The 25573-nt window shown below is 39.9% G+C and overlaps 9 non-coding genes across 9 annotated transcripts; all 9 read right to left on the bottom strand.

The window, feature by feature from the left end:
* Positions 1-531: 531 nt before the first annotated feature.
* Positions 532-747, bottom strand: LOC147730184 (small nucleolar RNA U3). The gene has a single exon (XR_015309052.1). It is a non-coding gene; the product is annotated as a small nucleolar RNA U3 (small nucleolar RNA).
* Positions 748-3366: 2619 nt separating this feature from the next.
* LOC147730183 (small nucleolar RNA U3) lies at positions 3367-3582 on the bottom strand. The gene has a single exon (XR_015309098.1). It is a non-coding gene; the product is annotated as a small nucleolar RNA U3 (small nucleolar RNA).
* A 2619-nt stretch (positions 3583-6201) lies between these two features.
* LOC147730182 (small nucleolar RNA U3) lies at positions 6202-6417 on the bottom strand. The gene has a single exon (XR_015309051.1). It is a non-coding gene; the product is annotated as a small nucleolar RNA U3 (small nucleolar RNA).
* Positions 6418-9036: 2619 nt separating this feature from the next.
* LOC147730181 (small nucleolar RNA U3) lies at positions 9037-9252 on the bottom strand. Its single transcript, XR_015309050.1, has one exon. It is a non-coding gene; the product is annotated as a small nucleolar RNA U3 (small nucleolar RNA).
* Positions 9253-11871: 2619 nt separating this feature from the next.
* Positions 11872-12087, bottom strand: LOC147730180 (small nucleolar RNA U3). The gene has a single exon (XR_015309097.1). It is a non-coding gene; the product is annotated as a small nucleolar RNA U3 (small nucleolar RNA).
* Positions 12088-14708: 2621 nt separating this feature from the next.
* LOC147730179 (small nucleolar RNA U3) lies at positions 14709-14924 on the bottom strand. Its single transcript, XR_015309112.1, has one exon. It is a non-coding gene; the product is annotated as a small nucleolar RNA U3 (small nucleolar RNA).
* Positions 14925-17542: 2618 nt separating this feature from the next.
* Positions 17543-17758, bottom strand: LOC147730178 (small nucleolar RNA U3). The gene has a single exon (XR_015308778.1). It is a non-coding gene; the product is annotated as a small nucleolar RNA U3 (small nucleolar RNA).
* Positions 17759-20376: 2618 nt separating this feature from the next.
* On the bottom strand, positions 20377-20592 carry LOC147730177 (small nucleolar RNA U3). The gene has a single exon (XR_015309049.1). It is a non-coding gene; the product is annotated as a small nucleolar RNA U3 (small nucleolar RNA).
* Positions 20593-23209: 2617 nt separating this feature from the next.
* Positions 23210-23425, bottom strand: LOC147730176 (small nucleolar RNA U3). The gene has a single exon (XR_015309042.1). It is a non-coding gene; the product is annotated as a small nucleolar RNA U3 (small nucleolar RNA).
* Between the last annotated feature and the right edge of the window lie 2148 nt (positions 23426-25573).

The following is a 25573-nucleotide window of genomic DNA, read 5'->3' as shown; positions in this document are numbered from 1 at the left end:
TGCTTTGCACTCCACAAATTCCTGTGAAAACTTTAGCAAATACCAAAGGAGGAGTTTTTTATCCTCAGCAGTCTAAGATCCACCGCAGCCTTGTAAGTTGTATAACCTGTGGCCAGGGTGATACGCTTCCTCTTAGTCTAAAAGGCTTAAGTAGCATTAGGAGGTTTCTTTAAACAGTCGAATTGAAAGAGTGTTAAATCGTTGAGTAGCAGTAGTTGCCTTGCAGCAGCCTAGGCTCTACAAATAGCTCATATGCACAGTCCGTTTAAAAAGTACTCTTCACTCCCCACTTTCTAAAAGACAAACCTTTTTTTATAAATAACATACCAAAATACCAACTGACGGTGAGAAGTGCTTTTCAAAGATAAGCTCTTGCAAAAACCACAAGTCCAAAAAAGCTCAACAGTTTCTACTAAGTATTCATGAACTCAACAGCTAAATAAAAATAAACCAAAGTGCACACTATAAAAATAACAAACTAAGCAAGAAATTAAGAACGGATAGACTTCCTTACACCCTATAAAGTAGCTAACCACTCAGATTGTGTACTCTTTCTCCAATCCTCTTGAAAGGAATAAGAACGATCATCAATAGCAAACAGCAGCTACATAAATGCAACACTGTTCACTCACTTCACGCTCAGAAGAGAACACTTCAATTCTTCATCGTGGTTAGCGAAGACCAAACACTGTCAATCACATTTCCTCAGTTAAAAACTATAGAAATGATCCCTGAAAGTATAGTCTTAATAAAAGTGTTTATCGCTCACACAGACAGAAAGGGGGGAAACCCTCCTTACTTACAGTAAGACACGGTTCGGCATCATCAACTGAAGTAAAAACATATAAATATACACATATCTGTTACTCCACAAAATAATATTCTACCGATACACACGCATATGCATTTATTTACATTAAAACATACTTAATAGATCCTGGTGACACTGCTTTAAAATTTGCATATTTTAAATCAGCAACCAATTAAATTCAACCTGACTCTTCCTGACCCAACGCTGTACCAGAGGGAAAGCTGGAAAATTCTTAAAAAAACTGTGGTTTCCACAATATCATAGAGATGATTTTTAATGGGAATATTTGGTCTAGATTAGGAACAGTCAATCAGCCAAAAGAGTGACACTGATCGCTAGCATATGTGAAGCGACCTGCTAAGCTTGCAAGTGTGGAAACAAAAGTTGTAGCATTACAGCTACCTTGACATTTTGAACAGTTGCCCCACAGATCAAATGTAGGTCAACATCTTTGATCGGTTACCCCAAAAAAAAAAACTGTTCCCCAGTTCACATATAAGACTCTAAGCTGAGGATGGCCTTCGGCGATGGTCCAAACTTTGTGAAAACCTGCTTTCAGCAACTACAGGAGATAACGGAACCTATCGCTTTCAGTAGCGCCCTGAATTCCTGGTTATCTAGGAAAGCGTTCACATGAACAACAACTTGTCCTACCACCCAGCTTGAATTTATGCGGGTTTTTAAAGCTACTAGACGTTTAGCCTCTCGGAACTACAGAAGTATCCAAAATATAGTTTATGTTTTTTTGTGCAAAATACTTTTTACACTGGGAAGTGAATACTTGCCGGAAACGTTTGGTACCTAATATTCATCACAACCCGGAATTGAACTTTTCAGTGTACACTTCTGTCTTCCAGCATATCCTTAAATGAAGAAAGGAACAACTGTCAACAGTAGACAGTTGTTTAAAAAAAAACTCTGCCTGTGACCTTCCTTTTTAGATCAGAACTTATCTGCAACACCTTCGGACCACTTACAATTTCTACTTCAATCTTGATTCTTCATAACATATCGCGAACAAAAAGTTTTATAACTCTATGCTAAGCTGTCCAAGGGTTACAGGAAGATATCACAACAGCATTTTTTCTGTCACCTGGCTAAGCTCTCAGCAGATCAGTGATAGATAATTAAAACCTGCCGCTACAGTCTTTGGTTAGAGAACTAAACTTTAATTCAGCATGATAGACTAAAGTTGAAGGCTAGGGACAAACAGAGGAAAGGGGACCGTTCCTGGTCGCCATTGCCTCTTGCGGCAGGCTAAAAGGCTATCACAGTAAGGTCTTAACTGTGTAAGTTTTACGTAAAAAGAGGCCATGGCTGGAAAACCAGTCGGGCAATGCCCCAGACTCTTGCATAACCAAGAAGAACAGTCTATGGGTATTCACCTGGCCTGTCACCACACCGTGAACTTCCACAATTTACGGTCTGGCGCCAGCCCACCTAGGTCTTTTCCTAGGCGTCGCAGCACGGTGGAAATCCAAAATGGTGGCAGTCGGGGCTCGAACCATTAGAAGTTTCAAGGCACAGGGTTTATCCTACTATTTACAAACGGCTGATATTTCGATTCACTACATGAGGGTCTAATCTTCCAGTGTTCGAATATAGCATAATGGAACGCTAAAGGGGGCTACAATGGTCCTTAAATACCCTCTGTTTGAGTTCTTGACTCAAGTTAAAGCTGAGCTTCTATATCGAGAGGATAGGGCATTTAATCAATGTGATACCCGAGGTAGAAAGTCTATTCTGATATCACAACATTCCAGTCTATGAATTAAGAATATTCTGAGTTAAAGCAGGAGAACCAAGAAAATGGTACTTGCTGGAGCAGGTGGCTCGTTTTGACCATTATTTTTTATTGTTGCAACTCCATTCTCCCCAATGGATCCTTCAAATTCCAAAGTTCGAATACATTAAGCCCTTGATGTAGTAGGGGCTGTACGGGGGCTAGTTGGGAGCTGCAAGTTTTTGTGCTGAGCACACTAGATTTCATAATGATAAGTAAACATACACAGTCCTTTACTTCTGCTTTGCACTCCACAAATTCCTGTGAAAACTTTAGCAAATACCAAAGGAGGAGTTTTTTATCCTCAGCAGTCTAAGATCCACCGCAGCCTTGTAAGTTGTATAACCTGTGGCCAGGGTGATACGCTTCCTCTTAGTCTAAAAGGCTTAACTAGCATTAGGAGGTTTCTTTAAACAGTCGAATTGAAAGAGTGTTAAATCGTTGAGTAGCAGTAGTTGCCTTGCAGCAGCCTAGGCTCTACAAATAGCTCATACGCACAGTCTGTTTAAAAAGTACTCTTCACTCCCAAACTTTCTAAAAAACAAACCTTTTTTTATAAATAACATACCAAAATACCAACTGACGGTGAGAAGTGCTTTTCAAAGATAAGCTCTTGCAAAAACCACAAGTCCAAAAAAGCTCAACAGCTTCTACTAAGTATTCATGAACTCAACAGCTAAATAAAAATAAACCAAAGTGCACACTATAAAAATAACAAACTAAGCAAGAAATTAAGAACGGATAGACTTCCTTACACCCTATAAAGTAGCTAACCACTCAGATTGTGTACTCTTTCTCCAATCCTCTTGAAAGGAATAAGAACGATCATCAATAGCAAACAGCAGCTACATAAATGCAACACTGTTCACTCACTTCACGCTCAGTAGAGAACACTTCAATTCTTCATCGTGGTTAGCGAAGACCAAACACTTTCAATCACATTTCCTCAGTTAAAAACTATAGAAATGATCCCTGAAAGTATAGTCTTAATAAAACTGTTTATCGCTCACACAGACAGAAAGGGGGGAAACCCTCCTTACTTACAGTAAGACACGGTTCGGCATCATCAACTGAAATAAAAACATATAAATATACACATATCTGTTACTCCACGAAATAACATTCTACCGATACACACGCATATGCATTTATTTACATTAAAACATACTTAATAGATCCTGGTGACACTGCTTTAAAATTTGCATATTTTAAATCAGCAACCAATTAAATTCAACCTGACTCTTCCTGACCCAACGCTGTACCAGAGGGAAAGCTGGAAAATTCTTCAAAAAACTGTGGTTTCCACAATATCATAGAGATGATTTTTAATGGGAATATTTGGTCTAGATTAGGAACAGTCAATCAGCCAAAAGAGTGACACTGATCGCTAGCATATGTGAAGCGACCTGCTAAGCTTGCAAGTGTGGAAACAAAAGTTGTAGCATTACAGCTACCTTGACATTTTGAACAGTTGCCCCACAGATCAAATGTAGGTCAACATCTTTGAACGGTTACCCCAAAAAAACGAACTGTTCCCCAGTTCACATATAAGACTCTAAGCTGAGGATGGCCTTCGGCGATGGTCCAAACTTTGTGAAAACCTGCTTTCAGCAACTACAGGAGATAACGGAACCTATCGCTTTCAGTAGCGCCCTGAATTCCTGGTTATCTAGGAAAGCGTTCACATGAACAACAACTTGTCCTACCACCCAGCTTGAATTTATGCGGGTTTTTAAAGCTACTAGACGTTTAGCCTCTCGGAACTACAGAAGTATCCAAAATATAGTTTATGTTTTTTTGTGCAAAATACTTTTTACACTGGGAAGTGAATACTTGCCGGAAACGTTTGGTACCTAATATTCATCAGAACCCGGAATTGAACTTTTCAGTGTACACTTCTGTCTTCCAGCATATCCTTAAATGAAGAAAGGAACAACTGTCAACAGTAGACAGTTGTTTAAAAAAAAAACTCTGCCTGTGACCTTCCTTTTTAGATCAGAACTTATCTGCAACACCTTCGGACCACTTACAATTTCTTCTTCAATCTTGATTCTTCATAACATATCGCGAACAAAAAGTTTTATAACTCTATGCTAAGCTGTCCAAGGGTTACAGGAAGATATCACAACAGCATTTTTTCTGTCACCTGGCTAAGCTCTCAGCAGATCAGTGATAGATAATTAAAACCTGCCGCTGCAGTCTTTGGTTAGAGAACTAAACTTTAATTCAGCATGATAGACTAAAGTTGAAGGCTAGGGACAAACAGAGGAAAGGGGACCGTTCCTGGTCGCCATTGCCTCTAGCGGCAGGCTAAAAGGCTATCACAGTAAGGTCTTAACTGTGTAAGTTTTACGTAAAAAGAGGCCATGGCTGGAAAACCAGTCGGGCAATGCCCCAGACTCCTGCATAACCAAGAAGAACAGTCTATGGGTATTCACCTGGCCTGTCACCACACCGTGAACTACCACAATTTACGGTCTGGCGCCAGCCCACCTAGGTCTTTTCCTAGGCGTCGCAGCACGGTGGAAATCCAAAATGGTGGCAGTCGGGGCTCGAACCATTAGAAGTTTCAAGGCACAGGGTTTATCCTACTATTTACAAACGGCTGATATTTCGATTCTCTACATGAGGGTCTAATCTTCCAGTGTTCGAATATAGCATAATGGAACGCTAAAGGGGGCTACAATGGTCCTTAAATACCCTCTGTTTGAGTTCTTGACTCAAGTTAAAGCTGAGCTTCTATATCGAGAGGATAGGGCATTTAATCAATGTGATACCCGAGGTAGAAAGTCCATTCTGATATCACAACATTCCAGTCTATGAATTAAGAATATTCTGAGTTAAAGCAGGAGAACCAAGAAAATGGTACTTGCTGGAGCAGGTGGCTCGTTTTGACCATTATTTTTTATTGTTGCAACTCCATTCTCCCCAATGGATCCTTCAAATTCCAAAGTTCGAATACATTAAGCCCTTGATGTAGTAGGGGCTGTACGGCGGCTAGTTGGGAGCTGCAAGTTTTTGTGCTGAGCACACTAGATTTCATAATGATAAGTAAACATACACAGTCCTTTACTTCTGCTTTGCACTCCACAAATTCCTGTGAAAACTTTAGCAAATACCAAAGGAGGAGTTTTTTATCCTCAGCAGTCTAAGATCCACCGCAGCCTTGTAAGTTGTATAACCTGTGGCCAGGGTGATACGCTTCCTCTTAGTCTAAAAGGCTTAACTAGCATTAGGAGGTTTCTTTAAACAGTCGAATTGAAAGAGTGTTAAATCGTTGAGTAGCAGTAGTTGCCTTGCAGCAGCCTAGGCTCTACAAATAGCTCATATGCACAGTCCGTTTAAAAAGTACTCTTCACTCCCCACTTTCTAAAAGACAAACCTTTTTTTATAAATAACATACCAAAATACCAACTGACGGTGAGAAGTGCTTTTCAAAGATAAGCTCTTGCAAAAACCACAAGTCCAAAAAAGCTCAACAGCTTCTACTAAGTATTCATGAACTCAACAGCTAAATAAAAATAAACCAAAGTGCACACTATAAAAATAACAAACTAAGCAAGAAATTAAGAACGGATAGACTTCCTTACACCCTATAAAGTAGCTAACCACTCAGATTGTGTACTCTTTCTCCAATCCTCTTGAAAGGAATAAGAACGATCATCAATAGCAAACAGCAGCTACATAAATGCAACACTGTTCACTCACTTCACGCTCAGAAGAGAACACTTCAATTCTTCATCGTGGTTAGCGAAGACCAAACACTGTCAATCACATTTCCTCAGTTAAAAACTATAGAAATGATCCCTGAAAGTATAGTCTTAATAAAAGTGTTTATCGCTCACACAGACAGAAAGGGGGGAAACCCTCCTTACTTACAGTAAGACACGGTTCGGCATCATCAACTGAAGTAAAAACATATAAATATACACATATCTGTTACTCCACGAAATAATATTCTACCGATACACACGCATATGCATTTATTTACATTAAAACATACTTAATAGATCCTGGTGACACTGCTTTAAAATTTGCATATTTTAAATCAGCAACCAATTAAATTCAACCTGACTCTTCCTGACCCAACGCTGTACCAGAGGGAAAGCTGGAAAATTCTTCAAAAAACTGTGGTTTCCACAATATCATAGAGATGATTTTTAATGGGAATATTTGGTCTAGATTAGGAACAGTCAATCAGCCAAAAGAGTGACACTGATCGCTAGCATATGTGAAGCGACCTGCTAAGCTTGCAAGTGTGGAAACAAAAGTTGTAGCATTACAGCTACCTTGACATTTTGAACAGTTGCCCCACAGATCAAATGTAGGTCAACATCTTTGATCGGTTACCCCAAAAAAACAAACTGTTCCCCAGTTCACATATAAGACTCTAAGCTGAGGATGGCCTTCGGCGATGGTCCAAACTTTGTGAAAACCTGCTTTCAGCAACTACAGGAGATAACGGAACCTATCGCTTTCAGTAGCGCCCTGAATTCCTGGTTATCTAGGAAAGCGTTCACATGAACAACAACTTGTCCTACCACCCAGCTTGAATTTATGCGGGTTTTTAAAGCTACTAGACGTTTAGCCTCTCGGAACTACAGAAGTATCCAAAATATAGTTTATGTTTTTTTGTGCAAAATACTTTTTACACTGGGAAGTGAATACTTGCCGGAAACGTTTGGTACCTAATATTCATCACAACCCGGAATTGAACTTTTCAGTGTACACTTCTGTCTTCCAGCATATCCTTAAATGAAGAAAGGAACAACTGTCAACAGTAGACAGTTGTTTAAAAAAAAAACTCTGCCTGTGACCTTCCTTTTTAGATCAGAACTTATCTGCAACACCTTCGGACCACTTACAATTTCTACTTCAATCTTGATTCTTCATAACATATCGCGAACAAAAAGTTTTATAACTCTATGCTAAGCTGTCCAAGGGTTACAGGAAGATATCACAACAGCATTTTTTCTGTCACCTGGCTAAGCTCTCAGCAGATCAGTGATAGATAATTAAAACCTGCCGCTGCAGTCTTTGGTTAGAGAACTAAACTTTAATTCAGCATGATAGACTAAAGTTGAAGGCTAGGGACAAACAGAGGAAAGGGGACCGTTCCTGGTCGCCATTGCCTCTAGCGGCAGGCTAAAAGGCTATCACAGTAAGGTCTTAACTGTGTAAGTTTTACGTAAAAAGAGGCCATGGCTGGAAAACCAGTCGGGCAATGCCCCAGACTCCTGCATAACCAAGAAGAACAGTCTATGGGTATTCACCTGGCCTGTCACCACACCGTGAACTACCACAATTTACGGTCTGGCGCCAGCCCACCTAGGTCTTTTCCTAGGCGTCGCAGCACGGTGGAAATCCAAAATGGTGGCAGTCGGGGCTCGAACCATTAGAAGTTTCAAGGCACAGGGTTTATCCTACTATTTACAAACGGCTGATATTTCGATTCTCTACATGAGGGTCTAATCTTCCAGTGTTCGAATATAGCATAATGGAACGCTAAAGGGGGCTACAATGGTCCTTAAATACCCTCTGTTTGAGTTCTTGACTCAAGTTAAAGCTGAGCTTCTATATCGAGAGGATAGGGCATTTAATCAATGTGATACCCGAGGTAGAAAGTCTATTCTGATATCACAACATTCCAGTCTATGAATTAAGAATATTCTGAGTTAAAGCAGGAGAACCAAGAAAATGGTACTTGCTGGAGCAGGTGGCTCGTTTTGACCATTATTTTTTATTGTTGCAACTCCATTCTCCCCAATGGATCCTTCAAATTCCAAAGTTCGAATACATTAAGCCCTTGATATAGTAGGGGCTGTACGGGGGCTAGTTGGGAGCTGCAAGTTTTTGTGCTGAGCACACTAGATTTCATAATGATAAGTAAACATACACAGTCCTTTACTTCTGCTTTGCACTCCACAAATTCCTGTGAAAACTTTAGCAAATACCAAAGGAGGAGTTTTTTATCCTCAGCAGTCTAAGATCCACCGCAGCCTTGTAAGTTGTATAACCTGTGGCCAGGGTGATACGCTTCCTCTTAGTCTAAAAGGCTTAACTAGCATTAGGAGGTTTCTTTAAACAGTCGAATTGAAAGAGTGTTAAATCGTTGAGTAGCAGTAGTTGCCTTGCAGCAGCCTAGGCTCTACAAATAGCTCATATGCACAGTCCGTTTAAAAAGTACTCTTCACTCCCCACTTTCTAAAAGACAAACCTTTTTTTATAAATAACATACCAAAATACCAACTGACGGTGAGAAGTGCTTTTCAAAGATAAGCTCTTGCAAAAACCACAAGTCCAAAAAAGCTCAACAGTTTCTACTAAGTATTCATGAACTCAACAGCTAAATAAAAATAAACCAAAGTGCACACTATAAAAATAACAAACTAAGCAAGAAATTAAGAACGGATAGACTTCCTTACACCCTATAAAGTAGCTAACCACTCAGATTGTGTACTCTTTCTCCAATCCTCTTGAAAGGAATAAGAACGATCATCAATAGCAAACAGCAGCTACATAAATGCAACACTGTTCACTCACTTCACGCTCAGAAGAGAACACTTCAATTCTTCATCGTGGTTAGCGAAGACCAAACACTGTCAATCACATTTCCTCAGTTAAAAACTATAGAAATGATCCCTGAAAGTATAGTCTTAATAAAAGTGTTTATCGCTCACACAGACAGAAAGGGGGGAAACCCTCCTTACTTACAGTAAGACACGGTTCGGCATCATCAACTGAAGTAAAAACATATAAATATACACATATCTGTTACTCCACGAAATAATATTCTACCGATACACACGCATATGCATTTATTTACATTAAAACATACTTAATAGATCCTGGTGACACTGCTTTAAAATTTGCATATTTTAAATCAGCAACCAATTAAATTCAACCTGACTCTTCCTGACCCAACGCTGTACCAGAGGGAAAGCTGGAAAATTCTTAAAAAAACTGTGGTTTCCACAATATCATAGAGATGATTTTTAATGGGAATATTTGGTCTAGATTAGGAACAGTCAATCAGCCAAAAGAGTGACACTGATCGCTAGCATATGTGAAGCGACCTGCTAAGCTTGCAAGTGTGGAAACAAAAGTTGTAGCATTACAGCTACCTTGACATTTTGAACAGTTGCCCCACAGATCAAATGTAGGTCAACATCTTTGATCGGTTACCCCAAAAAAAAAAACTGTTCCCCAGTTCACATATAAGACTCTAAGCTGAGGATGGCCTTCGGCGATGGTCCAAACTTTGTGAAAACCTGCTTTCAGCAACTACAGGAGATAACGGAACCTATCGCTTTCAGTAGCGCCCTGAATTCCTGGTTATCTAGGAAAGCGTTCACATGAACAACAACTTGTCCTACCACCCAGCTTGAATTTATGCGGGTTTTTAAAGCTACTAGACGTTTAGCCTCTCGGAACTACAGAAGTATCCAAAATATAGTTTATGTTTTTTTGTGCAAAATACTTTTTACACTGGGAAGTGAATACTTGCCGGAAACGTTTGGTACCTAATATTCATCACAACCCGGAATTGAACTTTTCAGTGTACACTTCTGTCTTCCAGCATATCCTTAAATGAAGAAAGGAACAACTGTCAACAGTAGACAGTTGTTTAAAAAAAAACTCTGCCTGTGACCTTCCTTTTTAGATCAGAACTTATCTGCAACACCTTCGGACCACTTACAATTTCTACTTCAATCTTGATTCTTCATAACATATCGCGAACAAAAAGTTTTATAACTCTATGCTAAGCTGTCCAAGGGTTACAGGAAGATATCACAACAGCATTTTTTCTGTCACCTGGCTAAGCTCTCAGCAGATCAGTGATAGATAATTAAAACCTGCCGCTACAGTCTTTGGTTAGAGAACTAAACTTTAATTCAGCATGATAGACTAAAGTTGAAGGCTAGGGACAAACAGAGGAAAGGGGACCGTTCCTGGTCGCCATTGCCTCTTGCGGCAGGCTAAAAGGCTATCACAGTAAGGTCTTAACTGTGTAAGTTTTACGTAAAAAGAGGCCATGGCTGGAAAACCAGTCGGGCAATGCCCCAGACTCTTGCATAACCAAGAAGAACAGTCTATGGGTATTCACCTGGCCTGTCACCACACCGTGAACTTCCACAATTTACGGTCTGGCGCCAGCCCACCTAGGTCTTTTCCTAGGCGTCGCAGCACGGTGGAAATCCAAAATGGTGGCAGTCGGGGCTCGAACCATTAGAAGTTTCAAGGCACAGGGTTTATCCTACTATTTACAAACGGCTGATATTTCGATTCACTACATGAGGGTCTAATCTTCCAGTGTTCGAATATAGCATAATGGAACGCTAAAGGGGGCTACAATGGTCCTTAAATACCCTCTGTTTGAGTTCTTGACTCAAGTTAAAGCTGAGCTTCTATATCGAGAGGATAGGGCATTTAATCAATGTGATACCCGAGGTAGAAAGTCTATTCTGATATCACAACATTCCAGTCTATGAATTAAGAATATTCTGAGTTAAAGCAGGAGAACCAAGAAAATGGTACTTGCTGGAGCAGGTGGCTCGTTTTGACCATTATTTTTTATTGTTGCAACTCCATTCTCCCCAATGGATCCTTCAAATTCCAAAGTTCGAATACATTAAGCCCTTGATGTAGTAGGGGCTGTACGGGGGCTAGTTGGGAGCTGCAAGTTTTTGTGCTGAGCACACTAGATTTCATAATGATAAGTAAACATACACAGTCCTTTACTTCTGCTTTGCACTCCACAAATTCCTGTGAAAACTTTAGCAAATACCAAAGGAGGAGTTTTTTATCCTCAGCAGTCTAAGATCCACCGCAGCCTTGTAAGTTGTATAACCTGTGGCCAGGGTGATACGCTTCCTCTTAGTCTAAAAGGCTTAACTAGCATTAGGAGGTTTCTTTAAACAGTCGAATTGAAAGAGTGTTAAATCGTTGAGTAGCAGTAGTTGCCTTGCAGCAGCCTAGGCTCTACAAATAGCTCATACGCACAGTCTGTTTAAAAAGTACTCTTCACTCCCAAACTTTCTAAAAAACAAACCTTTTTTTATAAATAACATACCAAAATACCAACTGACGGTGAGAAGTGCTTTTCAAAGATAAGCTCTTGCAAAAACCACAAGTCCAAAAAAGCTCAACAGCTTCTACTAAGTATTCATGAACTCAACAGCTAAATAAAAATAAACCAAAGTGCACACTATAAAAATAACAAACTAAGCAAGAAATTAAGAACGGATAGACTTCCTTACACCCTATAAAGTAGCTAACCACTCAGATTGTGTACTCTTTCTCCAATCCTCTTGAAAGGAATAAGAACGATCATCAATAGCAAACAGCAGCTACATAAATGCAACACTGTTCACTCACTTCACGCTCAGTAGAGAACACTTCAATTCTTCATCGTGGTTAGCGAAGACCAAACACTTTCAATCACATTTCCTCAGTTAAAAACTATAGAAATGATCCCTGAAAGTATAGTCTTAATAAAACTGTTTATCGCTCACACAGACAGAAAGGGGGGAAACCCTCCTTATTTACAGTAAGACACGGTTCGGCATCATCAACTGAAATAAAAACATATAAATATACACATATCTGTTACTCCACGAAATAACATTCTACCGATACACACGCATATGCATTTATTTACATTAAAACATACTTAATAGATCCTGGTGACACTGCTTTAAAATTTGCATATTTTAAATCAGCAACCAATTAAATTCAACCTGACTCTTCCTGACCCAACGCTGTACCAGAGGGAAAGCTGGAAAATTCTTCAAAAAACTGTGGTTTCCACAATATCATAGAGATGATTTTTAATGGGAATATTTGGTCTAGATTAGGAACAGTCAATCAGCCAAAAGAGTGACACTGATCGCTAGCATATGTGAAGCGACCTGCTAAGCTTGCAAGTGTGGAAACAAAAGTTGTAGCATTACAGCTACCTTGACATTTTGAACAGTTGCCCCACAGATCAAATGTAGGTCAACATCTTTGAACGGTTACCCCAAAAAAACGAACTGTTCCCCAGTTCACATATAAGACTCTAAGCTGAGGATGGCCTTCGGCGATGGTCCAAACTTTGTGAAAACCTGCTTTCAGCAACTACAGGAGATAACGGAACCTATCGCTTTCAGTAGCGCCCTGAATTCCTGGTTATCTAGGAAAGCGTTCACATGAACAACAACTTGTCCTACCACCCAGCTTGAATTTATGCGGGTTTTTAAAGCTACTAGACGTTTAGCCTCTCGGAACTACAGAAGTATCCAAAATATAGTTTATGTTTTTTTGTGCAAAATACTTTTTACACTGGGAAGTGAATACTTGCCGGAAACGTTTGGTACCTAATATTCATCAGAACCCGGAATTGAACTTTTCAGTGTACACTTCTGTCTTCCAGCATATCCTTAAATGAAGAAAGGAACAGCTGTCAACAGTAGACAGTTGTTTAAAAAAAAAAACTCTGCCTGTGACCTTCCTTTTTAGATCAGAACTTATCTGCAACACCTTCGGCCCACTTACAATTTCTACTTCAATCTTGATTCTTCATAACATATCGTGACAAAAAGTTTTATAACTCTATGCTAAGCTGTCCAAGGGTTACAGGAAGATATCACAACAGCATTTTTTTCTGTCACCTGGCTAAGCTCTCAGCAGATCAGTGATAGATAATTAAAACCTGCCGCTGCAGTCTTTAGTTAGCGAACTAAACTTTCATTCAGCATGATAGACTAAAGTTGAAGGCTAGGGACAAACAGAGGAAAGAGGACCGTTCCTGGTCGCCATTGCCTCTTGCGGCAGGCTAAAAGGCTATCACAATAAGGTCTTAACTGTGTAAGTTTTACGTAAAAAGAGGCCATGGCTGGAAAACCAGTCAGGCAATGCCCCAGACTCTTGCATAACCAAGAAGAACAGTCTATGAGTATTCACCTGGCCTGTCACCACACCGTGAACTTCCACAATTTACGGTCTGGCGCCAGCCCACCTAGCTCTTTTCCTAGGCGTCGCAGCACGGTGGAAATCCAAAATGGTGGCAGTCGGGGCTCGAACCATTAGAAGTTTCAAGGCACAGGGTTTATCCTACTATTTACAAACGGCTGATATTTCGATTCTCTACATGAGGGTCTAATCTTCCAGTGTTCGAATATAGCATAATGGAACGCTAAAGGGGGCTACAATGGTCCTTAAATACCCTCTGTTTGAGTTCTTGACTCAAGTTAAAGCTGAGCTTCTATATCGAGAGGATAGGGCATTTAATCAATGTGATACCCGAGGTAGAAAGTCTATTCTGATATCACAACATTCCAGTCTATGAATTAAGAATATTCTGAGTTAAAGCAGGAGAACCAAGAAAATGGTACTTGCTGGAGCAGGTGGCTCGTTTTGACCATTATTTTTTATTGTTGCAACTCCATTCTCCCCAATGGATCCTTCAAATTCCAAAGTTCGAATACATTAAGCCCTTGATGTACTAGGGGCTGTACGGGGGCTAGTTAGGAGCTGCAAGTTTTTGTGCTGAGCACACTAGATTTCATAATGATAAGTAAACATACACAGTCCTTTACTTCTGCTTTGCACTCCACAAATTCCTGTGAAAACTTTAGCAAATACCAAAGGAGGAGTTTTTTATCCTCAGCAGTCTAAGATCCACCGCAGCCTTGTAAGTTGTATAACCTGTGGCCAGGGTGATACGCTTCCTCTTAGTCTAAAAGGCTTAACTAGCATTAGGAGGTTTCTTTAAACAGTCGAATTGAAAGAGTGTTAAATCGTTGAGTAGCAGTAGTTGCCTTGCAGCAGCCTAGGCTCTACAAATAGCTCATACGCACAGTCCGTTTAAAAAGTACTCTTCACTCCCAAACTTTCTAAAAAACAAACCTTTTTTTATAAATAACATACCAAAATACCAACTGACGGTGAGAAGTGCTTTTCAAAGATAAGCTCTTGCAAAAACCACAAGTCCAAAAAAGCTCAACAGCTTCTACTAAGTATTCATGAACTCAACAGCTAAATAAAAATAAACCAAAGTGCACACTATAAAAATAACAAACTAAGCAAGAAATTAAGAACGGATAGACTTCCTTACACCCTATAAAGTAGCTAACCACTCAGATTGTGTACTCTTTCTCCAATCCTCTTGAAAGAAATAAGAACGATCATCAATAGCAAACAGCAGCTACATAAATGCAACACTGTTCACTCACTTCACGCTCAGAAGAAAACACTTCAATTCTTCATCGTGGTTAGCGAAGACCAAACACTTTCAATCACATTTCCTCAGTTAAAAACTATAGAAATGATCCCTGAAAGTATAGTCTTAATAAAACTGTTTATCGCTCACACAGACAGAAAGGGGGGAAACCCTCCTTACTTACAGTAAGACACGGTTCGGCATCATCAACTGAAATAAAAACATATAAATATACACATATCTGTTACTCCACGAAATAACATTCTACCGATACACACGCATATGCATTTATTTACATTAAAACATACTTAATAGATCCTGGTGACACTGCTTTAAAATTTGCATATTTTAAATCAGCAACCAATTAAATTCAACCTGACTCTTCCTGACCCAACGCTGTACCAGAGGGAAAGCTGGAAAATTCTTCAAAAAACTGTGGTTTCCACAATATCATAGAGATGATTTTTAATGGGAATATTTGGTCTAGATTAGGAACAGTCAATCAGCCAAAAGAGTGACACTGATCGCTAGCATATGTGAAGCGACCTGCTAAGCTTGCAAGTGTGGAAACAAAAGTTGTAGCATTACAGCTACCTTGACATTTTGAACAGTTGCCCCACAGATCAAATGTAGGTCAACATCTTTGATCGGTTACCCAAAAAAACGAACTGTTCCCCAGTTCACATATAAGACTCTAAGCTGAGGATGGCCTTCGGCGATGGTCCAAACTTTGTGAAAACCTGCTTTCAGCAACTACAGGAGATAACGGAACCTATCGCTTTCAGTAGCGCCCTGAATTCCTGGTTATCTAGGAAAGCGTTCACATGAACAACAACTTGTCCTACCACCCAGCTTGAATTTATGCGGGTTTTTAAAGCTACTAGACGTTTAGCCTCTCGGAACTACAGAAGTATCCAAAATATAGTTTATGTTTTTTTGTGCAAAATACTTTTTACACTGGGAAGTGAATACTTGCCGGAAACGTTTGGTACCTAATATTCATCAGAACCCGGAATTGAACTTTTCAGTGTACACTTCTGTCTTCCAGCATATCCTTAAATGAAGAAAGGAACAACTGTCAACAGTAGACAGTTGTTTAAAAAAAAAACTCTGCCTGTGACCTTCCTTTTTAGATCAGAACTTATCTGCAACACCTTCGGACCACTTACAATTTCTACTTCAATCTTGATTCTTCATAACATATCGCGAACAAAAAGTTTTATAACTCTATGCTAAGCTGTCCAAGGGTTACAGGAAGATATCACAACAGCATTTTTTCTGTCACCTGGCTAAGCTCTCAGCAGATCAGTGATAGATAATTAAAACCTGCCGCTGCAGTCTTTGGTTAGAGAACTAAACTTTAATTCAGCATGATAGACTAAAGTTGAAGGCTAGGGACAAACAGAGGAAAGGGGACCGTTCCTGGTCGCCATTGCCTCTAGCGGCAGGCTAAAAGGCTATCACAGTAAGGTCTTAACTGTGTAAGTTTTACGTAAAAAGAGGCCATGGCTGGAAAACCAGTCGGGCAATGCCCCAGACTCCTGCATAACCAAGAAGAACAGTCTATGGGTATTCACCTGGCCTGTCACCACACCGTGAACTACCACAATTTACGGTCTGGCGCCAGCCCACCTAGGTCTTTTCCTAGGCGTCGCAGCACGGTGGAAATCCAAAATGGTGGCAGTCGGGGCTCGAACCATTAGAAGTTTCAAGGCACAGGGTTTATCCTACTATTTACAAACGGCTGATATTTCGATTCTCTACATGAGGGTCTAATCTTCCAGTGTTCGAATATAGCATAATGGAACGCTAAAGGGGGCTACAATGGTCCTTAAATACCCTCTGTTTGAGTTCTTGACTCAAGTTAAAGCTGAGCTTCTATATCGAGAGGATAGGGCATTTAATCAATGTGATACCCGAGGTAGAAAGTCTATTCTGATATCACAACATTCCAGTCTATGAATTAAGAATATTCTGAGTTAAAGCAGGAGAACCAAGAAAATGGTACTTGCTGGAGCAGGTGGCTCGTTTTGACCATTATTTTTTATTGTTGCAACTCCATTCTCCCCAATGGATCCTTCAAATTCCAAAGTTCGAATACATTAAGCCCTTGATGTAGTAGGGGCTGTACGGCGGCTAGTTGGGAGCTGCAAGTTTTTGTGCTGAGCACACTAGATTTCATAATGATAAGTAAACATACACAGTCCTTTACTTCTGCTTTGCACTCCACAAATTCCTGTGAAAACTTTAGCAAATACCAAAGGAGGAGTTTTTTATCCTCAGCAGTCTAAGATCCACCGCAGCCTTGTAAGTTGTATAACCTGTGGCCAGGGTGATACGCTTCCTCTTAGTCTAAAAGGCTTAACTAGCATTAGGAGGTTTCTTTAAACAGTCGAATTGAAAGAGTGTTAAATCGTTGAGTAGCAGTAGTTGCCTTGCAGCAGCCTAGGCTCTACAAATAGCTCATATGCACAGTCCGTTTAAAAAGTACTCTTCACTCCCCACTTTCTAAAAGACAAACCTTTTTTTATAAATAACATACCAAAATACCAACTGACGGTGAGAAGTGCTTTTCAAAGATAAGCTCTTGCAAAAACCACAAGTCCAAAAAAGCTCAACAGCTTCTACTAAGTATTCATGAACTCAACAGCTAAATAAAAATAAACCAAAGTGCACACTATAAAAATAACAAACTAAGCAAGAAATTAAGAACGGATAGACTTCCTTACACCCTATAAAGTAGCTAACCACTCAGATTGTGTACTCTTTCTCCAATCCTCTTGAAAGAAATAAGAACGATCATCAATTGCAAACAGCAGCTTCATAAATGCAACACTGTTCACTCACTTCACGCTCAGAAGAAAACACTTCAATTCTTCATCGTGGTTAGCGAAGACCAAACACTTTCAATCACATTTCCTCAGTTAAAAACTATAGAAATGATCCCTGAAAGTATAGTCTTAATAAAACTGTTTATCGCTCACACAGGCAGAAAGGGGGGAAACCCTCCTTACTTACAGTAAGACACGGTTCGGCATCATCAACTGAAATAAAAACATATAAATATACACATATCTGTTACTCCACGAAATAACATTCTACCGATACACACGCATATGCATTTATTTACATTAAAACATACTTAATAGATCCTGGTGACACTGCTTTAAAATTTGCATATTTTAAATCAGCAACCAATTAAATTCAACCTGACTCTTCCTGACCCAACGCTGTACCAGAGGGAAAGCTGGAAAATTCTTCAAAAAACTGTGGTTTCCACAATATCATAGAGATGATTTTTAATGGGAATATTTGGTCTAGATTAGGAACAGTCAATCAGCTAAAAGAGTGACACTGATCGCTAGCATATGTGAAGCGACCTGCTAAGCTTGCAAGTGTGGAAACAAAAGTTGTAGCATTACAGCTACCTTGACATTTTGAACAGTTGCCCCACAGATCAAATGTAGGTCAACATCTTTGATCGGTTACCCAAAAAAACGAACTGTTCCCCAGTTCACATATAAGACTCTAAGCTGAGGATGGCCTTCGGCGATGGTCCAAACTTTGTGAAAACCTGCTTTCAGCAACTACAGGAGATAACGGAACCTATCGCTTTCAGTAGCGCCCTGAATTCCTGGTTATCTAGGAAAGCGTTCACATGAACAACAACTTGTCCTACCACCCAGCTTGAATTTATGCGGGTTTTTAAAGCTACTAGACGTTTAGCCTCTCGGAACTACAGAAGTATCCAAAATATAGTTTATGTTTTTTTGTGCAAAATACTTTTTACACTGGGAAGTGAATACTTGCCGGAAACGTTTGGTACCTAATATTCATCAGAACCCGGAATTGAACTTTTCAGTGTACACTTCTGTCTTCCAGCATATCCTTAAATGAAGAAAGGAACAACTGTCAACAGTAGACAGTTGTTTAAAAAAAAAACTCTGCCTGTGACCTTCCTTTTTAGATCAGAACTTATCTGCAACACCTTCGGACCACTTACAATTTCTACTTCAATCTTGATTCTTCATAACATATCGCGAACAAAAAGTTTTATAACTCTATGCTAAGCTGTCCAAGGGTTACAGGAAGATATCACAACAGCATTTTTTCTGTCACCTGGCTAAGCTCTCAGCAGATCAGTGATAGATAATTAAAACCTGCCGCTGCAGTCTTTGGTTAGAGAACTAAACTTTAATTCAGCATGATAGACTAAAGTTGAAGGCTAGGGACAAACAGAGGAAAGGGGACCGTTCCTGGTCGCCATTGCCTCTAGCGGCAGGCTAAAAGGCTATCACAGTAAGGTCTTAACTGTGTAAGTTTTACGTAAAAAGAGGCCATGGCTGGAAAACCAGTCGGGCAATGCCCCAGACTCCTGCATAACCAAGAAGAACAGTCTATGGGTATTCACCTGGCCTGTCACCACACCGTGAACTACCACAATTTACGGTCTGGCGCCAGCCCACCTAGGTCTTTTCCTAGGCGTCGCAGCACGGTGGAAATCCAAAATGGTGGCAGTCGGGGCTCGAACCATTAGAAGTTTCAAGGCACAGGGTTTATCCTACTATTTACAAACGGCTGATATTTCGATTCTCTACATGAGGGTCTAATCTTCCAGTGTTCGAATATAGCATAATGGAACGCTAAAGGGGGCTACAATGGTCCTTAAATACCCTCTGTTTGAGTTCTTGACTCAAGTTAAAGCTGAGCTTCTATATCGAGAGGATAGGGCATTTAATCAATGTGATACCCGAGGTAGAAAGTCTATTCTGATATCACAACATTCCAGTCTATGAATTAAGAATATTCTGAGTTAAAGCAGGAGAACCAAGAAAATGGTACTTGCTGGAGCAGGTGGCTCGTTTTGACCATTATTTTTTATTGTTGCAACTCCATTCTCCCCAATGGATCCTTCAAATTCCAAAGTTCGAATACATTAAGCCCTTGATGTAGTAGGGGCTGTACGGCGGCTAGTTGGGAGCTGCAAGTTTTTGTGCTGAGCACACTAGATTTCATAATGATAAGTAAACATACACAGTCCTTTACTTCTGCTTTGCACTCCACAAATTCCTGTGAAAACTTTAGCAAATACCAAAGGAGGAGTTTTTTATCCTCAGCAGTCTAAGATCCACCGCAGCCTTGTAAGTTGTATAACCTGTGGCCAGGGTGATACGCTTCCTCTTAGTCTAAAAGGCTTAACTAGCATTAGGAGGTTTCTTTAAACAGTCGAATTGAAAGAGTGTTAAATCGTTGAGTAGCAGTAGTTGCCTTGCAGCAGCCTAGGCTCTACAAATAGCTCATATGCACAGTCCGTTTAAAAAGTACTCTTCACTCCCCACTTTCTAAAAGACAAACCTTTTTTTATAAATAACATACCAAAATACCAACTGACGGTGAGAAGTGCTTTTCAAAGATAAGCTCTTGCAAAAACCACAAGTCCAAAAAAGCTCAACAGCTTCTACTAAATATTCATGAACTCAACAGCTAAATAAAAATAAACCAAAGTGCACACTATAAAAATAACAAACTAAGCAAGAAATTAAGAACGGATAGACTTCCTTACACCCTATAAAGTAGCTAACCACTCAGATTGTGTACTCTTTCTCCAATCCTCTTGAAAGGAATAAGAACGATCATCAATAGCAAACAGCAGCTACATAAATGCAACACTGTTCACTCACTTCACGCTCAGAAGAGAACACTTCAATTCTTCATCGTGGTTAGCGAAGACCAAACACTGTCAATCACATTTCCTCAGTTAAAAACTATAGAAATGATCCCTGAAAGTATAGTCTTAATAAAAGTGTTTATCGCTCACACAGACAGAAAGGGGGGAAACCCTCCTTACTTACAGTAAGACACGGTTCGGCATCATCAACTGAAGTAAAAACATATAAATATACACATATCTGTTACTCCACGAAATAATATTCTACCGATACACACGCATATGCATTTATTTACATTAAAACATACTTAATAGATCCTGGTGACACTGCTTTAAAATTTGCATATTTTAAATCAGCAACCAATTAAATTCAACCTGACTCTTCCTGACCCAACGCTGTACCAGAGGGAAAGCTGGAAAATTCTTCAAAAAACTGTGGTTTCCACAATATCATAGAGATGATTTTTAATGGGAATATTTGGTCTAGATTAGGAACAGTCAATCAGCCAAAAGAGTGACACTGATCGCTAGCATATGTGAAGCGACCTGCTAAGCTTGCAAGTGTGGAAACAAAAGTTGTAGCATTACAGCTACCTTGACATTTTGAACAGTTGCCCCACAGATCAAATGTAGGTCAACATCTTTGATCGGTTACCCCCAAAAAACGAACTGTTCCCCAGTTCACATATAAGACTCTAAGCTGAGGATGGCCTTCGGCGATGGTCCAAACTTTGTGAAAACCTGCTTTCAGCAACTACAGGAGATAACGGAACCTATCGCTTTCAGTAGCGCCCTGAATTCCTGGTTATCTAGGAAAGCGTTCACATGAACAACAACTTGTCCTACCACCCAGCTTGAATTTATGCGGGTTTTTAAAGCTACTAGACGTTTAGCCTCTCGGAACTACAGAAGTATCCAAAATATAGTTTATGTTTTTTTGTGCAAAATACTTTTTACACTGGGAAGTGAATACTTGCCGGAAACGTTTGCTACCTAATATTCATCACAACCCGGAATTGAACTTTTCAGTGTACACTTCTGTCTTCCAGCATATCCTTAAATGAAGAAAGGAACAACTGTCAACAGTAGACAGTTGTTTAAAAAAAAACTCTGCCTGTGACCTTCCTTTTTAGATCAGAACTTATCTGCAACACCTTCGGACCACTTACAATTTCTACTTCAATCTTGATTCTTCATAACATATCGCGAACAAAAAGTTTTATAACTCTATGCTAAGCTGTCCAAGGGTTACAGGAAGATATCACAACAGCATTTTTTCTGTCACCTGGCTAAGCTCTCAGCAGATCAGTGATAGATAATTAAAACCTGCCGCTGCAGTCTTTGGTTAGAGAACTAAACTTTAATTCAGCATGATAGACTAAAGTTGAAGGCTAGGGACAAACAGAGGAAAGGGGACCGTTCCTGGTCGCCATTGCCTCTTGCGGCAGGCTAAAAGGCTATCACAGTAAGGTCTTAACTGTGTAAGTTTTACGTAAAAAGAGGCCATGGCTGGAAAACCAGTTGGGCAATGCCCCAGACTCTTGCATAACCAAGAAGAACAGTCTATGGGTATTCACCTGGCCTGTCACCACACCGTGAACCTCCACAATTTACGGTCTGGCGCCAGCCCACCTAGGTCTTTTCCTAGGCGTCGCAGCACGGTGGAAATCCAAAATGGTGGCAGTCGGGGCTCGAACCATTAGAAGTTTCAAGGCACAGGGTTTATCCTACTATTTACAAACGGCTGATATTTCGATTCTCTACATGAGGGTCTAATCTTCCAGTGTTCGAATATAGCATAATGGAACGCTAAAGGGGGCTACAATGGTCCTTAAATACCCTCTGTTTGAGTTCTTGACTCAAGTTAAAGCTGAGCTTCTATATCGAGAGGATAGGGCATTTAATCAATGTGATACCCGAGGTAGAAAGTCTATTCTGATATCACAACATTCCAGTCTATGAATTAAGAATATTCTGAGTTAAAGCAGGAGAACGAAGAAAATGGTACTTGCTGGAGCAGGTGGCTCGTTTTGACCATTATTTTTTATTGTTGCAACTCCATTCTCCCCAATGGATCCTTCAAATTCCAAAGTTCGAATACATTAAGCCCTTGATGTAGTAGGGGATGTACGGGGGCTAGTTGGGAGCTGCAAGTTTTTGTGCTGAGCACACTAGATTTCATAATGATAAGTAATCATACACAGTCCTTTACTTCTGCTTTGCACTCCACAAATTCCTGTGAAACCTTTAGCAAATACCAAAGGAGGAGTTTTTTATCCTCAGCAGTCTAAGATCCACCGCAGCCTTGTAAGTTGTATAACCTGTGGCCAGGGTGATACGCTTCCTCTTAGTCTAAAAGGCTTAACTAGCATTAGGAGGTTTCTTTAAACAGTCAAATTGAAAGAGTGTTAAATCGTTGAGTAGCAGTAGTTGCCTTGCAGCAGCCTAGGCTCTACAAATAGCTCATACGCACAGTCCGTTTAAAAAGTACTCTTCACTCCCCACTTTCTAAAAAACAAACCTTTTTTTATAAATAACATACCAAAATACCAACTGACGGTGAGAAGTGCTTTTCAAAGATAAGCTCTTGCAAAACCACAAGTCCAAAAAAGCTCAACAGCTTCTACTAAGTATTCATGAACTCAACAGCTAAATAAAAAAAAAAAAAAGTGCACACTATAAAAATAACAAACTAAGCAAGAAATTAAGAACGGATAGACTTCCTTACACCCTATAAAGTAGCTAACCACTCAGATTGTGTACTCTTTTTCCAATCCTCTTGAAAGGAATAAGAACGATCATCAATAGCAAACAGCAGCTACATAAATGCAACACTGTTCACTCACTTCACGCTCAGAAGAGAACACTTCAATTCTTCATCGTGGTTAGCGAAGACCAAACACTTTCAATCACATTTCCTCAGTTAAAAACTATAGAAATGATCCCTGAAAGTATAGTCTTAATAAAACTGTTTATCGCTCACACAGACAGAAAGGGGGGAAACCCTCCTTACTTACAGTAAGACACGGTTCGGCATCATCAACTGAAATAAAAACATATAAATATACACATATCTGTTACTCCACGAAATAACATTCTACCGATACACACGCATATGCATTTATTTACATTAAAACATACTTAATAGTTCCTGGTGACACTGCTTTAAAATTTGCATATTTTAAATCAGCAACCAATTAAATTCAACCGACTCTTCCTGACCCAACGCTGTACCAGAGGGAAAGCTGGAAAATTCTTCAAAAAACTGTGGTTTCCACAATATCATAGAGATGATTTTTAATGGGAATATTTGGTCTAGATTAGGAACAGTCAATCAGCCAAAAGAGTGACACTGATCGCTAGCATATGTGAAGCGACATGCTAAGCTTGCAAGTGTGGAAACAAAAGTTGTAGCATTACAGCTACCTTGACATTTTGAACAGTTGCCCCACAGATCAAATGTAGGTCAACATCTTTGATCGGTTACCCCAAAAAAACGAACTGTTCCCCAGTTCACATATAAGACTCTAAGCTGAGGATGGCCTTCGGCGATGGTCCAAACTTTGTGAAAACCTGCTTTCAGCAACTACAGGAGATAACGGAACCTATCGCTTTCAGTAGCGCCCTGAATTCCTGGTTATCTAGGAAAGCGTTCACATGAACAACAACTTGTCCTACCACCCAGCTTGAATTTATGCGGGGTTTTAAAGCTACTAGACGTTTAGCCTCTCGGAACTACAGAAGTATCCAAAATATAGTTTATGTTTTTTTTGTGCAAAATACTTTTTACACTGGGAAGTGAATACTTGCCGGAAACGTTTGGTACCTAATATTCATCAGAACCCGGAATTGAACTTTTCAGTGTACACTTCTGTCTTCCAGCATATCCTTAAATGAAGAAAGGAACAACTGTCAACAGTAGACAGTTGTTTAAAAAAAAAACTCTGCCTGTGACCTTCCTTTTTAGATCAGAACTTATCTGCAACACCTTCGGACCACTTACAATTTCTACTTCAATCTTGATTCTTCATAACATATCGCGAACAAAAAGTTTTATAACTCTATGCTAAGCTGTCCAAGGGTTACAGGAAGATATCACAACAGCATTTTTTCTGTCACCTGGCTAAGCTCTCAGCAGATCAGTGATAGATAATTAAAACCTGCCGCTGCAGTCTTTGGTTAGAGAACTAAACTTTAATTCAGCATGATAGACTAAAGTTGAAGGCTAGGGACAAACAGAGGAAAGGGGACCGTTCCTGGTCGCCATTGCCTCTTGCGGCAGGCTAAAAGGCTATCACAGTAAGGTCTTAACTGTGTAAGTTTTACGTAAAAAGAGGCCATGGCTGGAAAACCAGTCGGGCAATGCCCCAGACTCTTGCATAACCAAGAAGAACAGTCTATGGGTATTCACCTGGCCTGTCACCACACCGTGAACTTCCACAATTTACGGTCTGGCGCCAGCCCACCTAGGTCTTTTCCTAGGCGTCGCAGCACGGTGGAAATCCAAAATGGTGGCAGTCGGGGCTCGAACCATTAGAAGTTTCAAGGCACAGGGTTTATCCTACTATTTACAAACGGCTGATATTTCGATTCTCTACATGAGGGTCTAATCTTCCAGTGTTCGAATATAGCATAATGGAACGCTAAAGGGGGCTACAATGGTCCTTAAATACCCTCTGTTTGAGTTCTTGACTCAAGTTAAAGCTGAGCTTCTATATCGAGAGGATAGGGCATTTAATCAATGTGATACCCGAGGTAGAAAGTCTATTCTGATATCACAACATTCCAGTCTATGAATTAAGAATATTCTGAGTTAAAGCAGGAGAACCAAGAAAATGGTACTTGCTGGAGCAGGTGGCTCATTTTGACCATTATTTTTTATTGTTGCAACTCCATTCTCCCCAATGGATCCTTCAAATTCCAAAGTTCGAATACATTAAGCCCTTGATGTAGTAGGGGCTGTACGGGGGCTAGTTGGGAGCTGCAAGTTTTTGTGCTGAGCACACTAGATTTCATAATGATAAGTAAACATACACAGTCCTTTACTTCTGCTTTGCACTCCACAAATTCCTGTGAAAACTTTAGCAAATACCAAAGGAGGAGTTTTTT

This window comes from Lissotriton vulgaris, chromosome 2_1 (genome assembly GCF_964263255.1).
Source record: "Lissotriton vulgaris chromosome 2_1, aLisVul1.2, whole genome shotgun sequence".
NCBI classification, from domain to species: Eukaryota; Metazoa; Chordata; class Amphibia; order Caudata; family Salamandridae; genus Lissotriton; species Lissotriton vulgaris.
This window is presented reverse-complemented; position numbering and strand designations above follow the sequence as displayed.